Here is a 12,919-nt window from a genome sequence, read left to right on the forward strand (position 1 = left end):
AGGCGAGGAGGAAGGATACTCGTACTCTCAAGGAGCTTGCACAAAAGAATGAGCTGCCTACTCTGAGGTCTCCTATTTCTGATAGTGCAGCTAGTGAGCCTGAGACTTTTGAGCAGTAGCAGGCTAGATATGAGAGAGAGTTCCAATAGGAGTTTGTTGGATACACTCAGTCACAGCCGGTTCCACCACAGGTATAGCAGGGTCCAGACCAGGGCGAGCAGCCTAAGGTGCCCTTGCAGCAGCAGTCACAGGAGCACTGGTGGGATAGTTTTCTCAACTACGAGGAGTCGCACAACTATGACCATGGCTATGGTGGTGCGGGGACCTCTAGTGGCTTTGGTGGCTATGGCTATCTAGGTGACCCAGGATAGAGTGGTTCTCGCCCACCAGGTACTTCCCGCTCTCCAGATGACGATGATGATGATGATGATGATGATGACGAGTGAGAGACAGCCGGTTACAGCTTGCAGCCCTCCTATGTCATATGCTTGTTCCTGTATACTTTTTGGAGATGGATGACAAAGGGGGAGAGATATTGATTAAAGCTTCAGATGTTTTTCATGTTTGGCATATTCTGAGATATGTACTACAGCTGTAGTGTCTATGATGAGCTTTATTGACGTATCATGAGACTTATTATATTATCTTGTATCTTGTTGAGACTATGTGAGATGTGGAATGTGACATGATCTATCTTAGTGACTTGTGGACTTGGGAAATCTATGTGATGTTTGCTATGTGTGTTAGCTATAATTTTTAGATTTCTATTTTTGCAAGTGTGCTGCTGTTGACGGTCCTCAAGTACCAAATATAATCATCAAATAAATAAAGAAAAGGATCCAAATGCAACCAACACCCAGACTTAGGGTTTTATCTGACAGAATTCCATGAGTTTTGGTGTTTGTCTATTTCTGCAGGGGGTTATCACGAAATATGGAGGAAAGGCCCATATGTCGGGTTTACATAGAGATATTAACGTGCCGCGCAATTTTCTATCATCTAGAAGACTCCAGAAGCCACGGGAACGAACAGGAAGCCGAGAGGGCTCAAGGACAGGGCGCCCGCCCTACTCCTTAGGGCGCCCGCCCACCTTTTTCCACCAATCATGATCAACCTCGCAGATTATGCTCCACCGACCAAAAGTCGGTTTGATCCGACGGCCCAGATTCACTTGAGGGGACTATATAAGCAGACCCCCTGGCCCCTGGAGGAGAACAATTTTATTGTAGAGTTGAGAGGTGCCCTCGAAGGATAACCTTTCCTCTACATAGACAGAGCAAAAGCTAGGGTTTGGAGATGAGAGCTCTCCTCTCATCTCTAAACTAGAGTAGATCTAGATAGTAGCGAGATGGAGAGCGAGGGAGGATTGGAGGAGAGGCCGGCCTGTCGGTTCTTCCTCCGGTTGTACTTCACCATGATCAAGCTCTAATCAAGCTTGCTCATGGGATGACTCTGGTAATCTACTTCGAATTCATTATGCCATTACTAATCATGTATGTTCTGGTTCACAACTCTTTTGAGTACTTCTAATCTATAGGACCCTATAGGTTAGAGTTGTAGTATAGGTGTAAGTGTGGTGCTTAGACCTAGATTACTTGTGGATATCCCCTGTCTAGCTGGATCGTGTGGTAGGCCGCGTAGGTGACAGTTACGTTGGTCCCCTGTAGTCCACCTCCTGTTAGCAGGACGGGTAGGGTTTATCGGCCTATGGGTAAGCATCCTTTGTGGTGTATTCTTATCACGTGGTTCGTCCCAGACATAGACATACCCCTTTGAAGTAGAGAAACCATAGTTATCCTCTCTATTCTGCTACCATTGCCCATATACTAGATTGCTCTACTCTCTATTCCCATATTATCACCTATTGTTATCTTACCTTTAATATTGTTCTTATTCAATTCTACCATCTTTCCTATTTACACCTACCTATCTATCTAGGTTAAGTTAGAGCGTAGATCAGTTCTCCCGTCTCCCTGTGGATACGATAAAACCTTTAACCGGGTAAAAGCTACAACGGTATCCGTGCGCTTGCGGATTTATCTGTGTGCGTATAAATACCATAGTACACTCTAGTGCCATGCTGGGGATGACAACCTAGTATTCAAGTGGTGTTAGCAAGTGTCAACAAGCATTTTTGGCGTCGTTGCCGGGAAGACGGTTGTTGAGTTGACTACCAACTAGCTTAATCATTTTCTAAAAAAAATATATTTTCCTTTTATCCTTTGCCTCATCTCTGCTATTCTTTCTTCTTATCTAATCCTTGATCTCTGGTCTATCATGAATTCAAACATGTCTATCTATCAGTTTCATAGACCTACGGGCACACATCTCGAACCACCAAAATCTTCAAAGCCTATCATAGTATCTAGTTTTGAGATAGATCCCGAATATATAGAATTTCTTCAAAAACAACCTTTCTCAGGAGAAGGTGAGAAAAACATATACACACACCTAAGAGAGTTTTATCGAGTCTGTGACCTCCTTCGCATTGAAGGCATGACCGATGAGACCCTTAAATGGAAGCTCTTTCCGTTCTCTTTAACGGGAAAAGCTAGACATTGGAATAAACTCAACATAGGAAGTGCTCATGGAGATTGGAAGGAGCTATACAATAGTTTTCTCTCTAAATATTTTCCGATCTCCAAAGTGGCGGATCTTTGGCTCGAGATTCTTTCTTTTAGACAATTAGAAGAAGAATCTCTTGCCGAATCATGGGACCGCTTTATTGACCTTACTCTCACTGGCCCAAAGCTTTCTATTCCAGAACAAGTTCTTCTATTTCAATTTTTAAGGGCCTTAGTAAGGAAAATAAGCAAACCCTTCATGCGGCCTCTGGAGGATCTTTCCACCACCTGTCCGCTAGTGATGCTTAGAATTTGATTGATTTAATGAGCGGAAAGTCTCCTAGTTTTTATATCCCTGAGAAAGAGAAAGAACCAGTTCCTAGACAAGAAGAAGAAGTTTCGATAGCCAGATCACAACCACTTCAATCCCAAACTTTAGCTATCGATCCTAAACCATCAATACCCCAAAATTCTTCAAGGGAGGAAGGAATTCTGACCTTAAATCTTTCAGATACTGATGGTTTAGACTTTTGGTTCCATAAGAAACCTTCAAGCAGGGATAATCCAAGTCCTTGCAATAATGGTTCTCTTAGAGAATGTCCTGGTTCCTGTTATGAAGAAGTCGAGGATGACATATCAAGTGAAGGAGAGCTAAGCCATATAGAAAATTCTAACACCTCCCCTTTCCTGATCACAAGTTCTAAATGGCTAGAATGTGTAGAATGGATGGATAAGGAAGAAGCCTTAACGGATTCTGACTTTGGCTCAAATTCAAATGGTGAGTTCTTGACTCCCTTTGAAAATGATATTCATCTAACTACAGAAGAGGACATAGGTGAGACCAATCCAGGAGAAACTCCGAACATTCAGATTGGAGACGAAGATAACATTAATGAGCATGGAATTTATTTCATAGCCACTTCGTTTACTCCATGCTCATATGCAACATCTTCCCAATCTATTGGTCTCTCCGACATCACCACACTTGAGATCTCCAACACCCTCTTCCTTTCTATTTATAAAAACTTTAAAAGGGCGGTTGTCGATGCATATGTCTATAATAAATATTGCAGATCTCATTGAGTTGATCTTGATATAGGTCAGTGTTGGAAGGGAAACCACTTCGCCGACATAAATTGATGGTTTCCCAAGGACAAGCTTAGTGTCCTAAAATAAGCACTGATCAGATCGTAACATGAGCTTTTAATTATTTGCAACATTACCTTGTGTATTGAGCATATAAGGATAATTGTAAAAATATTCCTTCGGGTATTCTTGTCACTAACCTTTCTAGGATTGGAGCAAGAAGATCGAATGAATAACAAGTACAAGATGTCCAACCGATCATCATACAACATTAAATTAAATTCATCCAAACTTGAATTTTGCAAAATTCAAGCTTGGGGGAGTACTTTACATAAAAACATCCTTTGCCATGTTGCTATGTTCGTTGTCCCTACCTTTGTGCTACATGCTCAATTTGTTAAGTACTAATCACACTACTTCATCTCCACTTGAGTAGATCTCTATAAATGCTGTCATGCTACCTTTGTCTATTTACTAGCAAGTGTTGGTTTGGAAGTACTCGACATACTTCCATTGGCATTTAAATTAAGCATGGTGCTTAGGTTAAATAGCCTTCCTTAATCTGATTAGACATGGAGTCTAGTTTGGTTACTGAACTAAAAACTACTTGAGTAGATATTGGTATATTTTGTCAGACTAACCCCTGCAGGAAAACTTTCAATATCAACCTGGGAAGTCCTGAGATAAACTCACATTGGAGACAAGGAGAGAGTCACATGAAGTTTAACAATTTACACAAGGAAGACGTAGCTCATAAGAGATGATCCATGGAAGGTGCCACAAACACGATGCACAATCGCTAAGAAAGGGAAGCTTCCACAAGGTTGAGCGATCTGATCTGACAAATGTTATAAGTACTACACTCATGAACTTATCATCCATCAACTTTGTCTTGCTCACTATGCTTAAGGTTAGAGAAGAACAAATACACTTTTGATTCTGTTGGTGTTTTCCACCAACAGGACCCATGCACTTGATCTCTGCCTTGTCTCTATGAGCAGATACACTTCAAGCAAAACATGGAGGAGTTTTATAACTCTCAGACTCTACCAAGTGAAGGACCTGGATCTACGAGCACAAACACACTGAGCAGGATACTGCCAACGTCGCACTTCAAACTGCTGGGCAAACGAAGAACATGGGTGACACCGTATCAAGAGGTGCAGACATCAAGGTCCGCACCTGAATCAAATGACGCACCTGAAGAATGAACATAGTGAGAAGTCTTGTTCAGAAGACTTAAAACATTAAACCCTCGCCGAAAGGTAAAATTGGTAGTTATCCATATTTATCCTTTCTGCATTCCCTTTTCCCTTTAATTACTTACTTTCCTTAAATAGCTTATTAGTTAATCATGCTATCTTGAAAAGAAAATAAAAATATTAAAAATACTAAGCCCCATGTCAGTATGCTCGTGGCATAAAACCCATAAGTACATTCACTGTGGTGGCGTAAAAATAAAATAAATATATTCCTGTTCTATAGAAATGAAAATATAAAAATAAATTTATGATCCTACCAAAGAGAGTAATATTTATTAGAGAAACCTCAACATGATAAAGGCGAAGAGATTTTATGCTTACACTTAACCAGTTCCACAAAGCTTTGTTGTCTATTTGAGCTCCACAGAATTCAAGGATTAAAGAAGACTAGCAGACGGAGGACATTCTAATCGCTGTCAGGGTGCTGCCGACATTCAAATACACCTCCGCCACCTGCTAGCCACATCAGAAGAAATTACGTCAAAATCCAGCTTGGGGGAGAGCACCCCCATTTATCCAGCTAAGTGTTTCTACTCATGTTTATACCTTACTCAAATAATAAAAAGATGCATAATTATAAAAAAACCCAAATAAAGATTTTATGCTTATATATATATATATATATCTTTTCTTAGTTTGCTAAATAAATAAATAAATAAAGTTTGCTATGAACCCTCATGATAAGCTCTCACATGGAAATGATGAATAGTTGCTCTGCCATGACTAGTTCTCAAAAGTGAAATCTCTCTCAAGTTTAGGTATGACTGTTATGAATTAAGATTTGCTCTAAACCTGAACTTGTTGGAAGAGTGCTTGATCTAAAGTCTAAGTCGTTAAAGGATATGATATGGGAAGGTTGAGCTGCTGTTTATCTGTTCCTGGAGATGCTAGAATTCTAGAGAATTTTATCTTTGAAAATCTTTAAAATGTTGCATGATGAGTTCCTGTATGATGAGAGTTTAAAATCCTACCACAGCCATATATACATGCTTATTAGACTATGAACCATACATTTAGTTTTTATTGCTTATGAGCATTGAACGTGGTTAAGCTGTGTAGACCCTTAAGAGCTTGTCATGTGGTTAAAATCAAGATTCACTTGCACTCATACATGCTGCTTCTACTCCGGAAGTACGCATCCACATACATTCACTCCTTTCTATCTCAGATTCACCCAAAATTATTCTACTCCTATCCAGGAGAGAATAGCCAAAAACATTCTCCTATCCCTGTTGTTCCCCATGAAATAAATGCTCGAGATATTTTGGTTTCTACCACTTGCTACATTATTCCAGGAGGGTGAGTGCTCTGAAAAAAAAGTGAAAACGAGGAAATAAAAAGGGGCAAGTGCCCGGAACCTCGAAGAAAAGAAAAAGTGAGACGAGAGGTAAAAATGGACAAGTGTCCGACAGTAGAATTAGGGGTACAAGATACCCACCTGAGAGAAAATAAAAAGAAAATATAGAGCATCTCATTCCCCCTCAAAAAGCTTCAAAGTGCAAGAAAGGTATGTATCCCCTCAAAAGAGCAAAAGTAGAATTAGACTTTCACCATTGTTTTCACCATCATCACCATACACCATTCATTCGCCACACATGCACATCTTGATTTGACTTATTGACTTGTTTCTCTAGATCCATGGTTTGACTATGCAATAAATGTCTTGTAAGTATGTATTAGCTGTCTCCCACCTATGAGCTCCAGATATCAAAACCTTATTAGAGTAGGGTGAGAGAGAAGGCAATATCACTATGCCTCATACCAAAAATACCACATACTTTGAGAGAAGGCATATACCATTACTGCCTTGGTAAGGATCCAAAAATACCACAAAAGAGAGACTAGAGAGAGTCATACAAGGAATCTCTGGGTTTTATTTGAAAATCTGCAAAAACTCCAGAGCTATAGCTGATCAAGAATACGAGACATGGCGCTTGACTTGACTGTTCTATCTTTTAATTGCTCGAGACACAAGTGACGGTTGCAAACCCCATGGTGAAAGGTAAAACGAGTAAGTTTTAAGTCTTAACAGTTTACTTTAACTCAGAGATGAGATCTTGCTTGAACGCATGTGTACTTTTAAGGCATGAAACCACTGCAGAAACTCTTGAGTCCATCCTTGCTCAGGGACGAGCAAGAGGTAAGCTTGGGGGAGTTGTTGACGGTCCTTAAGTACCAAATATAATCATCAAATAAATAAAGAAAAGGATCCAAATGCAACCAACACCCAGACTTAGGGTTTTATCTGACAGAATTCCACAAGTTTTGGTGTTTGTCTATTTCTGCAGGGGGTTATCAGGAAATATGGAGGAAAGGCCCACATGTCGGGTTTACATAGAGATATTAACGTGCCGCGCAATTTTCTATCATCTAGAAGACTCCAGAAGCCACGGGAACGAACGGGAAACCGAGATGGCTCAGGGACAGGGCGCCCGCCCTACTCCTTAGGGCGCCCGCCCACCTTTTTCCACTAATCACGATCAACCTCGCGGATTATGCTCCACCGACCTAAAGGATCAAGGAAAACCATGCGATCAATGTCGGTTTGATCCGACGGCCCAGATTCACTTAAGGGGACTATATAAGGAGATCCCCTGGCCCCTGGAGGAGAACAAGTTCATTGTAGAGTTGAGAGGTGCCCTCGAAGGATAACCTTTTTTCTACATAGACAGAGCAAAAGCTAGGGTTTGGAGATGAGAGCTCTCCTCTCATCTCTAAACTAGAGTAGATCTAGATAGTAGCGAGATGGAGAGCGAGGGAGGATTGGAGGAGAGGCCGGCCTGTCGGTTCTTCCTCCGGTTGTACTTCACCATGATCAAGCTCTAATCAAGCTTGCTCATGGGATGACTCTGGTAATCTACTTCGAATTCATTATGCCATTACTAATCATGTATGTTCTGGTTCACAACTCTTTTGAGTACTTCTAATCTATAGGACCCTATAGGTTAGAGTTGTAGTATAGGTGTAAGTGTGGTGCTTAGACCTAGATTACTTGTGGATATCCCCTGTCTAGCTGGATCGTGTGGTAGGCCGCGTAGGTGACAGTTACGTTGGTCCCCTGTAGTCCACCTCCTGTTAGCAGGACGGGTAGGGTTTATCGGCCTATGGGTAAGCATCCTTTGTGGTGTATTCTTATCACGTGGTTCGTCCCAGACATAGACATACCCCTTTGAAGTAGAGAAACCATAGTTATCCTCTCTATTCTGCTACCATTGCCCATATACTAGATTGCTCTACTCTCTATTCCCATATTATCACCTATTGTTATCTTACCTTTAATATTGTTCTTATTCAATTCTACCATCTTTCCTATTTACACCTACCTATCTATCTAGGTTAAGTTAGAGCGTAGATCAGTTCTCCCGTCTCCCTGTGGATACGATAAAACCTTTAACCGGGTAAAAGCTACAACGGTATCCGTGCGCTTGCGGATTTATCTGTGTGCGTATAAATACCATAGTACACTCTAGTGCCATGGTGGGGATGACAACCTAGTATTCTAGTGGTGTTAGCAAGTGTCAACAGCTGCCTTGACATGTGTTGGTGTATGTTTTGTATTTATTCTTGTGTTATTTTACATGTCATGTGCATGACGGCTATATTGTTCACACTCACTTGCACCGGATGCAATGATTTAGGGGGAGCTTGTCACTCACTTAAAATGTGCAAATTGTCCTTTATAGGTCTCATTATGAATTCCATTCATATTGCATATATTAAGGGGGAGCTTCAAATAAATCATTAAACCCAAGAGCTTAAATTTATTATCTTTTGTAAGCTTTAATCAAGGTTGTCATCAATCACCAAAAAGGAGGAGATTGTAAGTGCATTAAGCCACTTAATGTGTTTTGGGTGATTGAATGACAACCGTGATTAAAGGAACTAATGATCTTGCTAAGTGTGAAACAGGGAAAAGCTATCTCACAGGTATTTGATACAAGTTTACAAAAGCCAAAATTATGTATTGTTGTATGAAGCAATCTAGTTCAAGCACAAAACAGCAATGCAAATGGAATTATTGAAAAAGACTTATTTATTGTGAAGATAGCTATCACTCATATGAAAGCAAAAATGAAAAGTATAAAATTGATTGGATGATTCAAAGCAACATATGACTTGAAGACTTGAGATGGTGAAGATAGCAAGGAAAGGCTTCAAGGTACTAAGCCTTCAAGGTACTAAGCAAGGGTGAAGGGCAAGCGACGGCTTGACGACCGAAAAACCTAGCTCGGGTGAAGAAGGAATTACTTGCTTTTAGTTGAGGTACTAATCAAGCTCTAAGGGTCATGTTGATGTGGAGGATCAAATCTACTATTGAAGTAGTTAATGGAAATGACTTGGTACATTTAGAGTCAAATCTATCTATTGAATGGAACCAAGTCATGTGCTCAAGATGGCTATGCTCAAGATGAAAACAAGTTTGACATGATGACATCCTCAGCTTATCAAGAATTAAAAGAAAGGCTTTGGTTTGATGGAAGCGTCTCAAGTGGTTTCAATTTGATTTATCTTTTGATCTTGAGTTGATAGGAAAGCCGTACTATTAAGAGGGATGCATCATGATCATAGATTAATACTCTCTAGTGCTCAAGTCAACCCATGTGAGGTCATAGAGAGACTAACCTGAGAGTTGAACTCAATGTGCACACGCCATGCATACCGGATGTGTCCGGTATGATACCGGACGCATCCGGTATGGGTACTGTTGCGCATAATGACTTTTTGAGATGTGCTGACCAAGGAGCTGTTCCGGCGCACGTCAGCAGTGTTGACACGTTGGAAGTTCCGACGTACGTCGGGAGTTCCGACGTAGGCTTCTCCGTGGTAGGGAGTATAATAGGGGTAAAGTCTTTTGGCCTCGACCATATCGGACGTGTCCGGTATGATACCGGATGCGTCCGGTATGGCCAACAGCTAGTTAACGGCTAGTTTTCAAATCTGGCTTTATATACCCCTCAGCCCTCTTCTTTTGGGGCTGCTAATTCTTTTGGTTTTGTGACACATTGCTGAGCTTTGTTAACTCTCCCCAACCCTCTCTTTTATGAGTGTTTGATCTACATTGACAAATCCAACTTGTGGGTTGAAAGATTTTCGGTTTTGAGAGCAAGCTACCACTTGAGCACTTGAGCATATTGTCAATCTTGTGATTTGCATTTGTTACTCTTGGACTCTTCGGTCCTAGACGGTTAGGCGTCGCTGGAGAGCACCCAAGTGTTTGTGGTTGCCTCGGATTGTTTGTGCAGGTCGGATTTCGCCTCCGCAAGGGAAGAAATCACCTAGTGGAAGGAGGATTTGGAGTTGAAAGAGACTCCGGCTAGAGTTACCTTCGCAGTATCCTCTAGGGAGGACCTTTGAGCTAGAGTGACCTTAGTGGTAGCCTCTAGGTCATCGAGTGTCTTACCCGTAGCCCCCTCAATGGAGATTAGGTCTCAACGGAGACTGAACTTCGGTAAAACAAATTTTGTGTCTTCCATTGCATTATATTTGAAATTTGTGCCTTATCTATTGTGTGAGCTACTCTGCAGGGTTCTAGTATCATACATACTGTGATTGAGGTTCCTTTAGGTAGAAGAAGAAGTTTCACGGCACAAGGATTGGAAATCCTCTGCTCGTGAAGTTCGGACGCGTCCGGAATCAAGTCGGACACGTCTGGGTTGGGCCAGCATAGCAGAATATATATAAATTGTATTATCTGTGTTGGATACCTTTTTGCAGGGTGTTGTATATTTATACACCATCATATAAGCTGTGTGTAGGTTTAGGAGAAGCTGGAGAACAAAAACAGCTAGGTGTTGTGTGCTCGTTTATCTCGAACGTGTCCGGGTTGATACCGAACGCGTTCGGTATTTGTGAGTTGTCAAGAATATTTCTTTCTGCGATCTAATCTCTGTGGTGCAGGTGTTAGACTTATTTAATATTGTTTACAACTGTTTCTCTAATTATCTTTGTGTGGAGTTTTTCATTTACGTGGAAAACTCTAGTTCTAATCGTTTCCGCATTTTAAGTTGTAAATTTTTAGAAACGTCTATTCACCCCCTCTAGACGCATCCTTGGTCCTTTCAAGAAAAAATGACATATGAAGACATTGAAGACTCAAGTGGTTAAATTGATTATATTCTCTTGTTCTTGAGTATAGGTATGCCGTACTATCAAGGGGGATGCAATACGAATGATAGACAAGTCTCAAGTGCTCAAACTAACCAAGCCCAAGTGCTAACATGAGAGAAAACACTTATCACTGCACCTGCACAAGTTGATCTTGGAGCTTGTTCTCTGCAGGGTTGGATAGCTCTCGAAACAAGCTTTCCGAAAAGTCCAAGATCACTGCAAACGGAGTTCGAAGTAAAAAGTTATGGCTTTTTCCGTAAGGTGACCTGTGCTGTTTTTACAAGGATGGCACTGCCACACTTGATGGGCGGCAGTGCCGCCTCTGTACAGTCACAATGGCTAGTTTTCGAATCCTAACGGCTAGTTGAAGTGGGATGAGTATATATACCCATCCTATTGCTTCTGGTCATGCTGCTGATGCTCTAGACCTTCCCAACCTTTGCAAAGCCTCTCCCCAACCCTCTCTTTGTGAGAGTATTGTGCTTAGTGCATAATTAAGTGTTCGGGCTGTGTGATTAAGTGTTTGAGAGCAGATTAGAGCAATTCTAACCTTGAGCACTTGCAGGCTTCATCGATCTTCGTTGTGCATTTGTTACTCTTGGAGGTGAGCCTCCTAGATGGCTAGGCATCGCTCGGCGAGCTCCCGTGCTTATGGTGAGCAGCGGGACAGTTTGTAAGCCTCTATTGCAGCTAGTGAAATCACCCCTCCTTCAAGAGGTAACACTCTTGTTTGCAGAATGAGGGAAGGGCAAGCCTTGGTGGCAAGCCGGTCCTTGTGTGGGCACCTCAACAACGTGGACTTAGGCCAGCCTTAGTGGCGACGCCGAACCACGGGATAAATATCGTGTGCTGATTTACATTCTTGTATTGCTATTATTGTTGAGGTGATTGTAGGATTTGTGGTCGATCTACTTGGTGGTACTTGTTCTGCTGCGTATAACTGTTATTCAGTGACTAACATACTTGCAGGAAGCTAGAAAATTTATCTGATCTAAATTTCCTTGGTTATATTTTGAATTGTGCTAAGTTCCCTATGTAAGGGCGGCAGTGCCGCCCTCTAATCTGATAGAGTTTTGAGTTGAAACTTTGTAGATTTGTCACTGGATATCTCTAGTACATCTTCACCAAGTTTGGGCTCTATTGGACTCACGGTTGCAGGAAGGCAGTGCCGCCCTCAAAGGGAGGCAGTGCCGCCCTGAGTTTTAGTTTCTGTTTGAGCAGAATTTTTGCAGGCCTATTCACCCCCCTCTCTAGGCCTCCTAGGCGACATCAAGGTCCTTTCAGGTTCCTCTTCGACGGTGGCAGCACGCGCTTTAGCCGCTACCGCCGGTAATCCCCCACCACACCATTGCCTCGCTATCCTCTTTGCTCTAATTCTCAATCACAACTACTCCTTTGTTCTCCCTGCATACTCCACGGCGCCAACACCGTGTCATGTACGCGTGCCATTTTGGCTCTATTTGCTTGAGCCGTACTTTTTCTATCAGCCAGCAGTATTTTTCTCTCACAATAAATCAACGAACAGTACTTTCGGCTATAGCTTTTCAGATTAGCGAATATGCTCTTTGTCCCTTTACTTTTCCTCAGCAACAGCTTCCTCTGGAAGTTTTGGTTTTAACCAAGTTATTAGCTTTCATCACCACAAAGGTTTCACAAATTTGCCCCTGTAAGAGCAAGTATATTGGTCTTGTCTTGTAGTTGGTCTCATGTAGTGTCACATAATCTTAAGATGATTTAATAGACAACATATATAATAATTTGATTTTTAAGTTGTGTGTAGTAACTTATAATTTCTTAATTTATGCATAGAATAAAAATAAAGTTCTGAGTTGCATGACAACAAGAACTCATATAATTGTAGAATAGTTGTCTTATAGTTCTAACTTTTAACTCATGAGA

This window comes from Sorghum bicolor, chromosome 4 (assembly GCF_000003195.3).
Source record: "Sorghum bicolor cultivar BTx623 chromosome 4, Sorghum_bicolor_NCBIv3, whole genome shotgun sequence".
NCBI classification, from domain to species: domain Eukaryota; kingdom Viridiplantae; phylum Streptophyta; class Magnoliopsida; order Poales; family Poaceae; genus Sorghum; species Sorghum bicolor.